The sequence below is a fragment of the Bos taurus genome, chromosome 22 (assembly GCF_002263795.3).
Source record: "Bos taurus isolate L1 Dominette 01449 registration number 42190680 breed Hereford chromosome 22, ARS-UCD2.0, whole genome shotgun sequence".
Taxonomy (NCBI): domain Eukaryota; kingdom Metazoa; phylum Chordata; class Mammalia; order Artiodactyla; family Bovidae; genus Bos; species Bos taurus.
In genome coordinates, this window is record NC_037349.1 from 39,935,197 (window position 1) to 39,951,148 (window position 15,952).

The 15,952-nt window shown below is 41.0% G+C and overlaps 1 long non-coding RNA gene across 1 annotated transcript in view; it reads left to right on the top strand.

Annotated features, from left to right (window-relative positions):
* The first annotated feature begins 310 nt into the window (after positions 1 to 310).
* Positions 311 to 15,952, top strand: part of LOC112443454 (uncharacterized) — an 88,230-nt gene continuing 72,588 nt past the window's right edge. The window contains exon 1 of the long non-coding RNA XR_003031826.2: positions 311 to 563. This is a non-coding gene — a long non-coding RNA (uncharacterized lncRNA). The remainder of the gene's footprint in view (positions 564 to 15,952) is intronic.

Here is a 15,952-nt window from a genome sequence, read left to right on the forward strand (position 1 = left end):
ATGAAAGGAATAAAATCCACAGAGTGGAGGCTCTGGAGAAAACTCCCAAAACAGAAAAAAATAGCTCCTCCAAGATTTTAGAGTGATTGGAAAGATGGTGGGGGGCAGGGGTGTAGTCCTATTTCCTAAATCTATCTCACTCTCCAGAAATTGACAGGAGTCCACAAAAGCTGAGGCTTCTCATAGACTCAGTAACCTAGACATGCAGGTACACCAGCGTGTTTCCTTGCCTTTGCTTCACTCCTGACCAAAGCACTTTGAAAAGGACGCTGGGAAAGCAGCTGAACGTGACGTGATTAGCTACGTATCTCCTGCGGAAGTGAATGTCCCATGACCGGAAGTGAGGGAACAGCCGCTGTTTCCCATGCGGTGCTTCTCCAATGAACACCTTCATGTGAGCTCCGCAAGTTAGACACTTTCAAGAGGAAACGAAAACTCAGGGATTCTAAGGTAGCTCTATGCTACCTCCAAGAGCGTCCAGCAGGAGAATGGGGGAGCCCTGGACAGTCCCCACCTGGCACCCTCCAGACAGAGCTTTGAAGGAAAGGCTTGAAAGCTACAAGGTATGTGTGGAGGAGGGTGGGGAAGGGCTAAAACCATTTCTGAGGTTCTGAAATTGGCACAGTTTTCATCAAGAGAAACATTAATACCGAGTGAGAACTGTGTCAATTTAAGCAGAAGCCTACCTGCCAAGTCAGACTATGCCCATCCCTCGGCCCACCACGACATTGTTCCAGGTCTGCTACGCCTCTGTTGGGGAGAAGATAGGAAGAGGAATAAGTTAACAGCAGAACTAACATCTGCTTCCAGCTGGGTGACCTACTTTGTGAAATAGGGCACGTGAATGCAATCATGATCTTTAAGATTTCTTAAGCTCTGAAGAAATTATACAGTGCCTTGATTCTGCCTGCAGCCCCGTTGAAGATCACATGTGCTTGCTAGTAAATTTCTGCTGCCGGAAAGAAGGTTCTGAAGTCACTCTAGCACTAACTTCAGAACCTGTTCCCTCGCAACTTAAGGACGGAAACCTTGAACTTCTGAATTTGCTGACCTGTTTGAAACGAGGTGGGAGGAAAAGTATTTTAGTAAAAGATACTGCTTAATCTTTGGTGTGTTCCTCAATCTCAAATGAGTGGAATTGCAGTCGTTGGGCAGTTTAGCGAGATTCTTTATAGCAAGCTTGGCTCCTACTGGCGGACTATCACTCTAAAAACACTCTGGGAGCAATTACACACTCAGTAACACCTTATTAAGTAGCAATTTTATCTAACCTTACCCGTTTCTTTCTGAGTGTGAGAATGAAGGGAGACATGAAATAAAATATATTGTGAGGCTCCATATGCTCTCCCCTTGGACAGTATGGAGAGCCTTAGGGTGGCGTAATACATGCGTGAGTGCCATGCAGAAGTTGAGGGAGGGGAATTTTGGTTAACACTTCCCACTCTCCACCACACACACTTCAAGTCAGTCCCAATTCCCAATGCTGACAGAGAAATGGGGAGGTGTGAGAGGGAAATAGCGACTTGCTGGCGCCATCCCCATTTCAAGCAGCAAATGTGCATGTAGCACTAATCCTGTTTTCCAGTTGGGGGTCTTAACCTGAGTCAAGAAACAACTGAGAAACAGCATGAGATAGTCTCTTGAGGGGACAGTGATCAGCTGTTTCTTTATTCTCATTTCATCTTAATTCTTGGTGGTAAGATTTTTTAAATTTCCTGAACAGACCTAAATTAATTTATGACAAACTACGCCAGTGTAATCGGTGCTGAAACAAATGCATACAGATAAGTAGGGAGATAAAATGAATGTGCAACTAGAAGACCCCAAGATAATGCATTTAAAATGTTTTTACTGACATCTTTCCCGTATAATGATTCCAAAGTACTTAGTAACAGATTTGCTTTCCTTTTTATCCTCCCTCCTTCTGCTTTCTCTATTTCCCGAGGCCAGTGAAGAAAATGAAAAAAATGTAAATAATGAATATACTTGGATCCCTCCACCTTCTCCTTCTTAATGCTGGAGTCTTGGTTACCATTTCCTCTGCCCTTAGTTCTGAAAGATTTGTTGCCATTAATCATGAGACCTAGTGAATATCATTATTACTTTTTTTCCTTGATGATTGAGGGTAAAGTCTTGACGAGGACAAAACTAAATTTTAGTTTTTCAAAGGTCACTTATTTTAGGCATTGTCTAGCTTAAGAGACAATACTGTATTTTGGACCCAGACTGTGCGTCCCTAGCTGCCCCAGTGTTACCATTTACTGGGCACATTTCTTAATCTTCTGCCACTATTTTCACCCATTCAAAACAGGGATGGTAATAGTATCTACTTCCTAGGATTATGTGGAGGTGAAAGAGATTTACATGTGGGGGGAACATAAAACCATGTCTGGCATGTAATAGGTCCGCACTGATAATTATAGAATTCATTTAGGGAACCAACATTTCTTGAGTACCAAGTGGTATGAGGAATTTTTACGGGCATCTTTAAAGGAACAGGCCCAGAACGTGCTATTCAGGAAAAATTTTACACTAAACAATATTTTGGTAGTGTTTTTTTCATGTTGTATAACATAATTTTCAAAACAGGCTGCATACTATTCTGCAATTTAGCTAATCTGTTGGACAATTAGATTGTTGGATGTTCCCCTTTTAGGTGTGAATGTAGCTGTTGTAAACATTTGATCAAATTGATCATTCTTCAGTTACTTAAATGTTTGCATTCTATTCTGTCTTTTAAAAATGTTTTCAGGCATGTTGCCTGATATGTTTTGATGCATGTTGCTAAATTAGTGTAGGTTCCCTAATTTGATTTTTTGGTGGATTTGTACTATACCAGAATGCCATCCATAATATCTTCCTCTTTTGCATATTACCTTCTTTTTTTCCTTAGACTTACTTTCTTACTTGGTCTTCTGGCCTCTTTTTTTCCTTTTGCTGGAGGATGGGTAGAGTGATGCTTAGTCACTCAGTCATGTCCAACTCTTTGTGACCCCATGGACTGTAACCTTCTAGACACCTTTGTCCATGGAGATCCTCCAGGCAAGAATACGGGAGTGGGTGAGTTGCCATTTCCTTCTCCAAGTAGAGAAGTAGGGTAAAGTGGGATAGGCAGTTAATCTGGGCTGACTGGAAACAAAATAAGCTGATTGGCACCTCCCCTGATCTGACTCCCATCTAATCCACACAGGTGGTATCAAAGGTGTCATCTCCCTCCAGGCTCTGAGATCATTCTGTATCCCTTGCTGGGAGAAACACTGTAACTAGATCTTCATAACTCAGTGTCAGGTCACACTTCTTCAAGCCTCACTTGCTTATCTTTGTGTAATCTTGTCATGGGTTTGGGTAGTGGATTCTCTGCCTTTGCGTCCTGTGTGAGACCCTCCTATGGTTCTCAGTTTAGCATCCTGCTTCAGTGGTGGTTCTGTCTTATCCCAAAGCTTTGTAGAGCCTGTTTCTCTACCATCTTGTTGACCAATTATGTAGATACTACTTCTAGTCCTGGGTGTATTCTACCTACCTCTTTTGCACTATGGAATCAGACTTGTCATCAAGTCCCAGTCAGCCCAAATCTGACATGAAAGGAGAAAAAAATAAAAGCAGCCACGTCATTTCTTACTTCCTTGTTCTGATCATCTATTACTGAGTGTAACCAATCACCCTGAAAGTTAGTGGCTTAAAACAACAGTAGTTGTTTCTTTATTTGTCATGGTTTCTCTGGGTCAGTGCTTTGGGAAAGGCCCAGCTAGGCAGTTTGGCTTAGAGTGTTTCATGCAGTTGCAGTCAGAGGTGGCTGGGACTGGAGTATCTGAGGGCCAGCTAGACATTTCTTTCTCAGGGTTTCTCCATGCAGTCTGTGGATCAAGTAGACAGGGCCTCCTCGTAGCATGACACCTTCAGGGCTGTGGGAGTTCTCCCACTGTAGCTCAGGGCTCTAGGAAGAGTGTTCTGGTGAAAAGGGCAGACATGAAATTTTATGACTGACTCTTCCAAGTGGTATTGTGTTTGCCATTTGCTACTGGTTGAACTGTCACAAAAGCCCAGTCACATTCAAGGAGAGAATTAGATTGTCTCATGATGAGGAGTGTGGCCGTCTTTGGAAAATGTGATTGACCACATTCTTCTACCACATCCTCTTCTCAGCGTTCCTCCAGCACAATACACTGAGGTCTTTGGAGAAATGGGTAGACATTTTCCTCTCACCTAGGTAAGGGATTTCTCTGCATCTGTTAAACCAGATCATGTCTCCTTCCATTCCCTAGAAGGCCTTTCTCAACTCTCTACAGTGCTGTCTTTGCTTCTGAGCTATGAAATAACAGACATTGGAATACTGCCTTATATTTTACAAATCACAGTGCCAGATATTCCACTTTGTATCTTTATTCATGTTGTACTGGTCTGTGTGTTTCCCTACCTAGGAACAGGAATCCTCATTATGAATCTTGGTGTTACCTCCCACCCCTACCATCTCCGTAGCATGGAGATCCACATTAGTTTTACATGGACAACTGCTGAATGAAAAAATGAATGAATGCATGAGAATTAAAAAAAAAAAAAGGCATAAGCATGTGCTGAAAAAACATAATTCACTAAGAAAACTGGGCTTAAAAATGCCTTCCTTTAAAACTGTATTTGGCTCAAGATATCCTTTTTTAGTGGGCAGTCATATGGTCACAAAGTTCTAAGTCCTGCTGTTTACCCTGGGCATCCCTTGGACTTTGCTGCCTTCTAAGCTTAGCAGACCAGTTAAAGCCGAGTTTATGGTAAAAGAGAGTGTAAATTAAGGGGCTGGGATACATCATTAGACATATGGTCTCCTAGGAATTTAGATCTTCCTGTAGTAGGTGGAATTTGTAACATTCTGGCCTCTAGGACCATATGGTTGTATTTAGAGATGCCAATAGAAATAAATACTTGACTTCCAATGCAAGATTCTTTTTTTTTGCTGGCCCTCCCAAACAGCCATATAAGTTTCCTGTGCAAAATTTAAAAGGATCAAAAGGACAGAATTAACATTTAGTTCTCATCATTTTACTGATTTGTTCGTGATCATTTAACATAGGGTATAGAATGGGTTCATCAAGGGCCAATCCCGCTGAGGGTCAGTGACCCTGAGCCATCCCTGAGGTGAGCAAAGATATGTACCTGATCTGTACCATATGACTCTGCACTCTTAGCTGTAGCTGACTAGACTGGGTTCATTCCACATCTCAGACAACAACTTGGGCCAGTGGCTTAAGAAATGGCTTGGTTTTATAAGATCTGCTTTAAATAGAAATGAAGCAAAAAGAAACTCTTCTAGCAACAAACAACTGGAAATTAAAATTACAAAAACAATGCTATTTACACAGCATTGGAAAAATGAAATACTTAGGGGGTAAATTTGACAAAAGATGTTCCAGATCTGTATACTGAAAACTATAGAACATTGCTGAGAGAAACTACAGGTGATACACAAAATGAAGAGAGAATCCATTACATGAATTGGAAGATTCATTATTAAAGTGCTGATTCTCCCCAAATTAAACTATAGTCTTTGTAATCCCATTTGAAATTCCAGCAGATTGTTTTAAGAGCCAAAAGAAATTTAAAAAAACAGAATTAAACTAACATACCTGATTGTAAGATTTACTGTAAAGCTATAATAATCAAGACAGTATGGTATTGAAGCCAAGGTAGATAAGTAGATCAATGAAGTAGAATACAGACTCCAGAAATTGACCCAAGAATATCTGATTAATAGACTTTCTGACAAAGGCCCCTCAAAAGGCAGTTCAATGGAGAAAGAACAGTTTTTCCAACAAAGTGTTGCAGAGCAATTGTATATCCATGTGCCACAAAATAAACCTCAGTCCATACCTCATACTATATACAAAAATGGACTGAAAATGATCCACAGACTTAAATGTAAAACCAAAAACTGTAAAATTTCTATGAGAAAGCAGGAGGACCTTGTGACCTTGAGTTCAGTGTATGTTTTAGATATAACATCAAAAGCATGAACCATAATAAAATTAATAAATTAGACTTCATCAAATTATGATTTTCTTCTATTTTAAAGGAATGAGAAAGTAAACCACAGAGTGGGAGAGAATATTAACAAATCACATACATGGGAAAGAATTTATATCTAGAATACCTAAAGAATTCTCAAAGCACAACAAGAAAACAAATAACCTAATAAAGTGGGCAAAAGATTTGAATGTGTACTTCAGCAATGAAGATGTACAGATGGCAATTAAGCACATGAAAAGATGCTCAACATTATTATTCACTAGAGAATGCAAATTAAAACCACAAGTAAGTAGCATCGCACTGATTAGAATGGCTAAAGTTAAAAAAGATTGATATAACAAGTGTTAGTGGGGGTGTGGAACAACTAGAACTCCCATACATTGTGTGGGAATGTAAAATGGTACAACCATTTTGGAAAAGAGTTCAGCAGCAGTTTCTTAACAGTTTAAATATGCTCTTCCTATGAGACCCAGCTGTTCCAATCCCAGGTATTTACTGAATCACAACGAAAATGTGTATTTATACAGAGATTGTACACAAATATTCATAGAAATCTTATTCATTGCTAGTCAAATAACTAAAAACAATACAAATAGCAATCAATAGGTAAATGGATGAACAAACTGTGGTATGTCCCTGTAGTGGAATACTGTCAGTCCACAGGGAAAAAGAAATGGAATATTGCTATAGGGCAATGTCATGGATGAATCTCAAAATAAGTATGCTGAGTAAAAGAAACCAGACAAATGAGTACATACTGCATAATTCTTTTTATAAGAAAGTTTAGAAACTACAACCTAAACTGCATGTGAGAATTGCATGGGGGTGGCGAGAGGAAGTAGAGGCAAAGAGGATTAAGAAAAGATTTAGGAAATTTGGGGAATGACAGATATGTTCACTCTTTTAATTGTGATGATAAATTCACAGATGTGTGTATATGTAAAAATTCAGCAAACTGAATTTTAAATATGTCAATTATAACTCAATAAGTGAAGGAGGGAAGGAAGAAAAAGAGAGAGGGAGGAGGAAGGGAAGAAAGGAAGGAAATGAGGAAAGAAAAGGGGGGAAAAAGAGGGGAAAGAGGGCGTGAATGTGAGACCAAGCAAACCAGGAGAAACAGAGACTGATCAAGAAAGGCTGAGTTATGCCAACAGCAGGACTCTAGGGGACGCTGAGGAAACCACAAGATAACCAGACGGCTAAGGTGTCTTAGATCCCAGAGGGGTCCAGTTCAGTCCTCATGAGGAGCGACAGTCAGTTCCCTGTTCTTGATGAGATTCTATTATTTCTCCTCTTCTCTCCTTAATTAAGCTGTATCTTTGCCTTTTGTGCTTGTCTCACAGTTCCCAGACTGGGATACATGTAAGTCTTCACTTTGAGTTTGTAGATCACCCTATGAACATGGGACAGGGAGAAGGAGAGGGCCAGAGACTACCTTGCCTTCCTCTGGAAGGATGTTCATACTTGAAAGCTGGTGCTTCTCCAACTGGCTGTTGTGCCAGACAGTAGTGTCACTCTGAAAGCTACTGGAGGGCAGGGACTGTATTTAGTTTTGTGTTCAGCACAGTGATGAGCTAGATAGGTGCTCAATACATGCTTATTAAACATATATTTGAAATTAGAAGAGAAATTGCTTCATGTTCGGTCACAGGGGAAGCTTCCATCCTGACTTTATAATGCTCAAAGGGAATTTCCATATAAACCATTTAGAACTATCTGATTTCCAAGTTCTCTCACTCATTCATTTCACAAACATTGATATTTATTGAGTACCTGCTATATTCTGGGGTCATTCCATTCAAAGTAAGCTATGAACAAGTAGGCCTAAGCTCTGCCTTTATGGAGTTTAGTTGGGGAGACAGAAAATAAATGAGGCAAATAAGTAAAGCTTGTAGTGCATTACATAAGTACTTAGGAATAAAAGATAAGTGTAGGAAGGGGTTTAGGGAGCACCACGGTATGGTGAAGGTTATAATTTTATAAAGGATGAGCAGGAGAGGCTTATAGAGAATTCAAAGGTCATACTTCCAACTGGAATGGGTTATGCTACAAAGGGAATTTATTAGTTCACCTACGTATAATGAGTCCATCCCTAAGCACAGCTGGATGTGGTGTCCTGTTTCATATCTTGACTTTGCTTTCTTCTCTTTGGTTTCAACATTGAGCTGGTAGTCTCCCAGTAACAAGATGGCTGCTGGATTTGCAATCTCCTAACTCAGAGGTCCTAGGGAAAAGACGTGTCTTTTTCAATGGTTCCAACATGTCTTGATATTCAGTCTTATTGGTCTAGCTAGGATCACATGGAACTGTTAGTATGCTAATTATCTGGGCTCAGCCAACTATGTGCTCTGGGGTGGAACTTGGAAAGTGAGGTCTGATGATGCAAACGCCAAATACTGAAGTGTTAAGGTAGGGGGTTTCCACCGAAAGGAATCACAGGAAGGCATTTACAACAAATGAACACCATCCCAGCCCTTACTTGGGGAGGAAAGGCTGCATACTGAGGCTCACCAAGTATCTGCTCTGTGTAAAAGCATAAAACAGCCATAGGTCAGAACTACACAGGGTGCTTGGGTTCCTTGCAAACCATTTCTCTGCTGGGCATTAACCTAAGAGTATCTATAGATGACCCTTCCTTACGTATGGACCGACCATTCCAAAATGCTTAATCCTTAGGATCTCAGATTCCAAGGTGATATTGTTAAATTGAGAACTGAAATATGTCCGAAGCAAGGGAGATGGATTATATTGTAGAGGCTTGATGTCAGGAGTAGAGTGTTTACAATGGATTTCCTAGTGAATCCACTCCAAGATGATTCCAGGTTGTAAAGTGACTACTGTATAGGTGAGGATGCTAGATGAGTAGGCTAGAGTCCCATAATCCTTTTAGATTTCTGTTCCCGTGAAGCAGGAGAATATAGCAGTTAAGTGCATAGTTCAGAGTCAGAGAGATATGGGTTATAAATCCACTTCTACCACTTCTCCTGAATAAGTTGGTTTACCTATGTCATGCCTTTGTTTTCTCATTTATAACATGGGATATGCCTAAGAGCTGTATCATAGGATTCTTCAGTTAATACATATAAAGTCGTAGTTCTTACTGTCATGATCATTACGACTTATGGCCCAACAGGTAAGTCAGGGATTGTCCACGTGGTATAATTTGGAGACAATAGAAAGCATGTACTCAAAACATCTTCCCTACACACCTGCCTTGATTTCTGAGGTGCCCATGCTCTTTCATGCCTTTGATTTGAGGAAGTGTTTATGTATTCTGGAAGTTTTAAACGTTCTAACAGTTGTGCTTCAAGGACCACTAGGGAAGGGAAGGGGTGAGGGGATCAGATAACCCTTGGTCTTCTCACCTACTACCTCCAGCAGAGAAGTTTTATCTGTTTTACATACTGACTTCTACATGAGGGGCTTGCTTAGAGAATTCCATGGGCAAAGGAGCCTGGCAGGCTATAGTCCATGGGGTTGCAAGGAGTTGGACATGACTGAGCAACTTTCACGTCTACCTGAGAATTTCTTTAATGAGGATTTCTGTGGCTGAGAAAAAGTTTAGAAATGACTGCATCAAAGCATCATTGACCCCTGTTTAAAGCATCATTATATCATCTGGAGAGGGATTGAGGGTGTTTTACTTGAAGAAGAAAAACCACAGGTGAGATGATGCTCACTGTTTTCATGAAACTGGTCATCACCATGTGGGGTCAAGAGAATCAACATGAGGCTAATTTCACCTTGGTGGGTAAAAGAGGATGATCTTTCTAACAATTCAAGCTGTTCTTCCAGTAATTCATTTTTAGGATAGAGATACACTGCTGTCTGTGGAGACATCTTAGCAAAGGCTTTAGGCTATCAGAGATAGTACTGAGGGGGTTCCCTCAAGAGTAGAATAATGGACTGGGACTGCCAAGATTTATTTTAAACTGTAAAATTCTGTCATTCTGAGTAACACAGGAAGCTATTAAGGTGTTATACCCCCTTGTACTTCTTGGTGAAATTTTATCACCTATGTTAGATTCTTAGAGTATGACTTTAAAAGAATGTACCATAGACAGTTGAATTTTGAACTTATTTTAGACTTAGAGAAAAGTTTTATGAAAAGTTCAAAAAAAGTTTCGGACTTGCCTGGTGGTCTAGTGGTGGTTAAAAATCTGCCTGCCAATGCAAGGGACATAGTTCAGTCCCTGGTCTGGGAAGATTCCACCTGCCCCAGGGCAGTGAAGCCCGTGTGCCGCAACTACGGAGCCCGTACTCTAGGGCCGCTGAGCTCCAACTGCTGAAATCCATGCCTTAGAGCTTGGGCAGCAAGAGAAGCCGCCACAGTGAGAAGCTTGAGCACCCCAACTAGAGAGTGGCCCCTGCTTTCCAGAACTAGAGAAAGGCTACGTGCAGCAACAAAGACCTAGTGCAGTCAAAAATAAATTTAAAAAATTTTTTTAGAAAATTTGAAAAAAGTTTTCATTATCTCTCACCCAGCTTCTCTTAATGTTAATATCTTGTATAACTATAATGTAGTGATCAGAACCAGGAAATTAACATTGGTGTTATATTGTTAACTACATTAGAGATCTAATTAAAATTCCATCAGATTTTTCATTATAGTCTTTTTCTTCAACAGTGAAAAACTAGGTTTTATTATTTACAGTTATCTTTTGTTATTTGATCAATGTTAGCAAAAATGACATGAGGTGGTTTTAAAATTATTAACTGTTACCTCTTGAAAGAAACATGTTTCCTGTAATTTGTGGAGCTCTATTATCCAGAATCATGTAATTTTAGAGTTTAGGTGTCATCTCAGCAGTCACAGTTTCTCTTCTTCCTCTTGAGGGAATCCCTTCAGTATGGTCCCTGACAGCCCATCTTGGGGAACTCCTTCTCATGGGTTTTGTTCAGAAGTATATTGTCACTCAGTTAACAGATACCTATTTAGCACCTAGCTAAAGGTATATATCAGACATTAGGGATACAGAAATAGTAGATATGACTCTTGCCTTCTAGAAATTTGTACTCTAGAAGGAGAGAAACATATGGGCAATTATAATGGAGCAGAATGTGGGATAAGAGAAGGAAAGCAAATAATAATTAGATGAGATCACAGCAGTTGCTCAGTCGTGTCCGACTCTTTGCGACCGCATGAATCGCAGCACGCCAGGCCTCCCTGTCCATCACCAACTCCCGGAGTTCACTCAGACTCATGTCCATCGAGTCAGTGATGCCATCCAGCCATCTCATCCTCTGGCGTCCCCTTCTCCTCCTGCCCCCAATCCCTCCCAGCATCACAGTCTTTTCCAAGGAGTCAACTCTTGGCATGAGGTGGCCAAAGTAGTGGAGTTTCAGCTTTAGCATCATTCCTTCCAAAGAAATCCCAGGGCTGATCTCCTTCAGAATGGACTGGTTGGATTTCCTTGCAGTCCAAGGGACTCTCAAGAGTCTTCTCCAACACCACAGTTCAAAAGCATCAATTCTTCAGCGCTCAGCCTTCTTTACAGTCCAACTCTCACATCCATACATGACCACAGGAAAAACCATAGCCTTGACTAGACGAACCTTTGTTGGCAAAGTAATGTCTCTGCTTTTGAATATGCTATCTGGGTTGGTCATAACTTTCCTTCCAAGGAGTAAGCGTCTTTAATTTCGTGGCTGCAGTCACCATCTGTAGTGATTTTGGAGCCCAGAAAAATAAAGTCTGACACTGTTTCCACTGTTTCCCCATCTATTTCCCATGAAGTGGTGAGACCGGATGCCATGATCTTCATTTTCTGAATGTTGAGCTTTAAGCCAACTTTTTCACTGTCCTCTTTCACTTTCATCAAGAGGCTCTTTAGTTCTTCACTTTCTGCCATGAGGGTGGTGTCATCTGCATATCTGAGGTTATTGATATTTCTCCCGGCAATCTTGATTCCAGCTTGTGTTTCTTCCAGTCCAGCGTTTCTCATGATGTACTCTGCATATAAGTTAAATAAGCAGGGTGACAATATACAGCCTTGACGAACTCCTTTTCCATGGGATAAATGCTGGGGCAGGAGAAATACTATGGGAGCATGGAGTGGGTGCCTCACCCTTCCTGGGGTATCAGAAAGACTTCCAAGAGAAGGTGATGGGTGAGCTGAGTGAAGAAGGATTGGATCCCTAGAATCAGTTCCTCCAAAGTCTCCTCCACATCCTCCATCTTCAAGGAGTCTGATTCTGAAAGTGGTCGGAGGATCGATCTCTCATTCACACACACACACACACACACACACACACATATACCCCCCACACACACATATATATTCAGTGAGCTAATTTATTAAATCTGTAAGGCACTTTACTGCTATTGCTTGTTATTTCATTGACATTTGGTAGCAACCTTGGCAGATCTAATGGGTGGTGTTTGGCTACTGTGAGGAGAAAGACTATAAGAAGGCAAGAGTGGAAGTCATGATCCAGGCCAGAGATGATGTATCTTGGACATAGAGAATGAGAAATTAGACTAGTGTCTGTTGGGTCCTTAGTAGCTTTGGGATCTTGGTCAAGGTACTTAACCCCTCTGAGCCTCTGTTCCATTATAGATCCAATAGGATTAAGAATGCCTATTTCACTGAACAAATATGAGAATTCAGAATAATATGTAAATTGAGGTCATGCATTAAGGAATATGGCTGCAATGTTTATTAGTTATCTGTCAGGGTCCCAGCAGGAAACAGATGGTGCACTCAAATGTGATAATTCAAAGAGGGTTTAATTATGGGACAATTTTCAAAGCTTTGGGCACGGTTTAGGAAAACTCGTAAAGAATAATGTTGTATTCTAGAAGTCCTGATCATGTCTAGGCCTAAAAGGACAACCTGGGGAGTGGTTACCAGAGCTAGGAAGAAAAGTTTGAGTACAGAGGGCAGTCATAAAAGGGGATGAAATGTACAGCCTGGTGGCAGTGGTTAATAATACCATATTGTATACTTGAAAGTAGATCTTAAATGTTCTCACTACCACTACCAGAACAACAAAGGTAATTATGTGAGGTGAGGGATATGTTAACTATCCTTATTGTAATTATTTTGAAATATAGATGTGCGTGTCATATCATCATGTCTGTCTAAAACTTACACAGTGTCGCGTTTCAGTTATATCTCCATGAAGATAGGGGTGGGGAGGAGCTATGATGGTTGGTTGAAAATAGAACAAGACTGAAAGGATCCCTTCCTTCTTCCCTTAGATCTTTTGCGGGTGTTCCCCACTTACCAACCCCAACCAAAAGTCAGGGAGAGGGTCCAGAAACTCTTTCTGTCATCCTTTCAGTTCAGGCTTCTGGAATAGAAAGCAGGGCTTGAAGGATGCGGAGTGGCTCTGGAGGGGCAAATAGAAGGAATCTGGTTCAAACCATGAGGCAAATGGAAAAATTCTCAGAGAGGGAAACCAATGAGAAGATACCCTCAGAAGGGTCCACTGTACTTCCCAACTCATTGTCAGGTTGGCCCATCTTTAACTGGAAATGTCCCCATCTTTTAAGGGGACATTTGTTATTTTCCTTTCCAGTCTCCATTGTCCTTTTTTCTAGCAGCAATACTTGCTGTCCGCCCACCCCGCCACCCCACCCCAGAGGATTCATTCTTCCCCTATTGTCAGTCTGTATGGTTGGAATGGGATTCTGTCCTGCAGGGCTGTGTGTGTCCCAGGCCTGAATCAGTCAACATGCTCCATCCTGCTGTGTGTGGTGGCTGGTCCAAGACCAAGCACAGGGTTCAGTTAGAACCTGGCAGCCACAGTGAGTCTTTTCTTAAGAATGTGGGAAAGCGTCGGGAGGAGCTGCTGCTCCCATCCTGCCATCAGGAGGGACAAACTTTGGGTCTGAAAATGAAACCAGTCTGTCAGAAAACCAGCGTGGGAGCCCTGAATCCAGCTGTGCCAGTGCTGATGGAAGCATCACCACTGGACTTGGCAGTTAAGAAAGTCAGTGAATTGTATTTGCACTGTGTTGTTTTGAGTTGGATTTTTACGTATACCAAAAAGAGTCCTGATGTAGCAAATGCCCCACACGTTACTTTTTCCTAGTAATAATTTTAATGTAAATGTGAATTTAAAACTGTTAGCCAGTGTCATCGTTGTTAGAAGCTGTTGCATACATCCTTTACTTCATACTGTACTCCTTGAAAGAACAGTATTAGTGATATTCTAGCATAGCATAAAAGCAATTCACATGGTAATCAGCTGTAAATGTAATAACAGGGTAGTTGAGATTTGTGTTTTAAAACACATTCTTGCACAATTATTTCCCCCATTAAATTCATACAGAAAACTGAAGTTGGAAATCAGGATTGATAGCACATATCTGCTAAGTGGCTGTCTGGGTAGAAAATTTAAATCGTGCTGAAAGTTAAAATCCACTATTTAACTGAATTGACAAAATAGTAAAATTCCAATTGATCTAATTCCCAGTGGCTGGTCTTTTAGATTAAAAAAACAAAAACAAAAACTATTATTTGGGAATTACAGGGCTCTCTCTCTAAATCGTTGATCAGCTGTTCTTGTTTAAATGCCTTTTTCAATATAATTGTTAAATTTTGGCTCATTGAATTTTAGAATGCAAGAAGCATTTTTAAAAACATGACTTTAAAATTAAAGACTTTTAAAAGTCAGTTCTTTACCTTATTTTTGCTTAGAGATTTAGATAGAAGTTGTTTTCTCCCATGACATAATAAGAAGGGCTTTTTTTTTTTTGGTAACAGCTTGAGATATAATTCACATGCCATAAAATTCACCCTTACGAAATGTTCAGTTCATTGGTTTGCACTATATTAGCAAAGTTGTGCAGCCATTGTTACTATCTATTTCTAAAACATTTTTTATCTTCCCATAAAGAAGCTCAGTACCCACTAGCATTCTCCTCTAGTCCCTTCCCACCCCAGCCCCTGACAACCACTGATCTTTCCGTCTCTATGGATTTACCTATTCCAGACACTTCATGTAGATGGAGTTATTCAACTTGCGGCCTTTTGTGACTGGCTTTTTCACTTAGCATTGTGTTTATTTTTTCTGGCACTGGGTCTTTGTTGCTGTGTGCAGGCTTTCTCTTGTGGCCAGCAGGGGCTTCTCTCTGCTGCAGTGCCTCAGCTTCTCTTTGCGCTGGCTTTTCCTGCCGCAGAGCACAGACTCTTGGTGCATGGGCTTAGTTGCTCTGCGGCGTGTGGAATCCTCCCAGACCAGGAACTGAACCCGTGTGCCCTGCATTGGCAGGCGGATTCCTATCCACTGTACCACCAAGAAAGTCCAGCATCATGTTTTCAAGGCTCATCCATGTGGTAAAACTGGAACTCTTTTGCCTGAGCTTTCAAGAGATAGTGATTTGGTAAGATGCTGGTGCTAGTCTCCGTGCATCCTCTCCGCTCTGCTTCACCAATACATTCTCTACACCACAGCAGAATGATTTGTTTCATCTGCATCAGTTGACGGCCTTTGCATCTTACCTACCCTCGGCATGGCCCAGTAGGCCCTACCTGGCTGCCCTGGCCCAGCTCGCCAGCTCCCTCAGGCTCCTCTGTTCTCTCTGCATTCTGACGTGCTCCCTGCTGCCCAGGGCATCTACTCATGCTCTCCCTTCCACCTGCAGCTGGTTGTCTTCTGTCGGTTTTAGTTAATTCCTTCGATTCCTTCTTTAGATCTTGTGTCACTTCCCTAAGTTCAGGTCATGTTCCTCAATTATTTTCCTTCATAGCACTTTTTCAGTTTCTAATTATACCCCCATCATTGTGACTGTTTCATTAACTTTTATATCCACCTACTAGACCATAAACTTTCAGAGAAGAGAGCTCATATCTGTGGCTCATTAAAAAAAAAAAAAATCTATAGTTCCTGGCCATAGGAGGTGCTCCCCTTGCCTCAAAGAATTTCTAAACTATTTTCGTATAGTTTTCATGTTTAGGGTGTTTATGAATAGTAGAATACTCTGAAT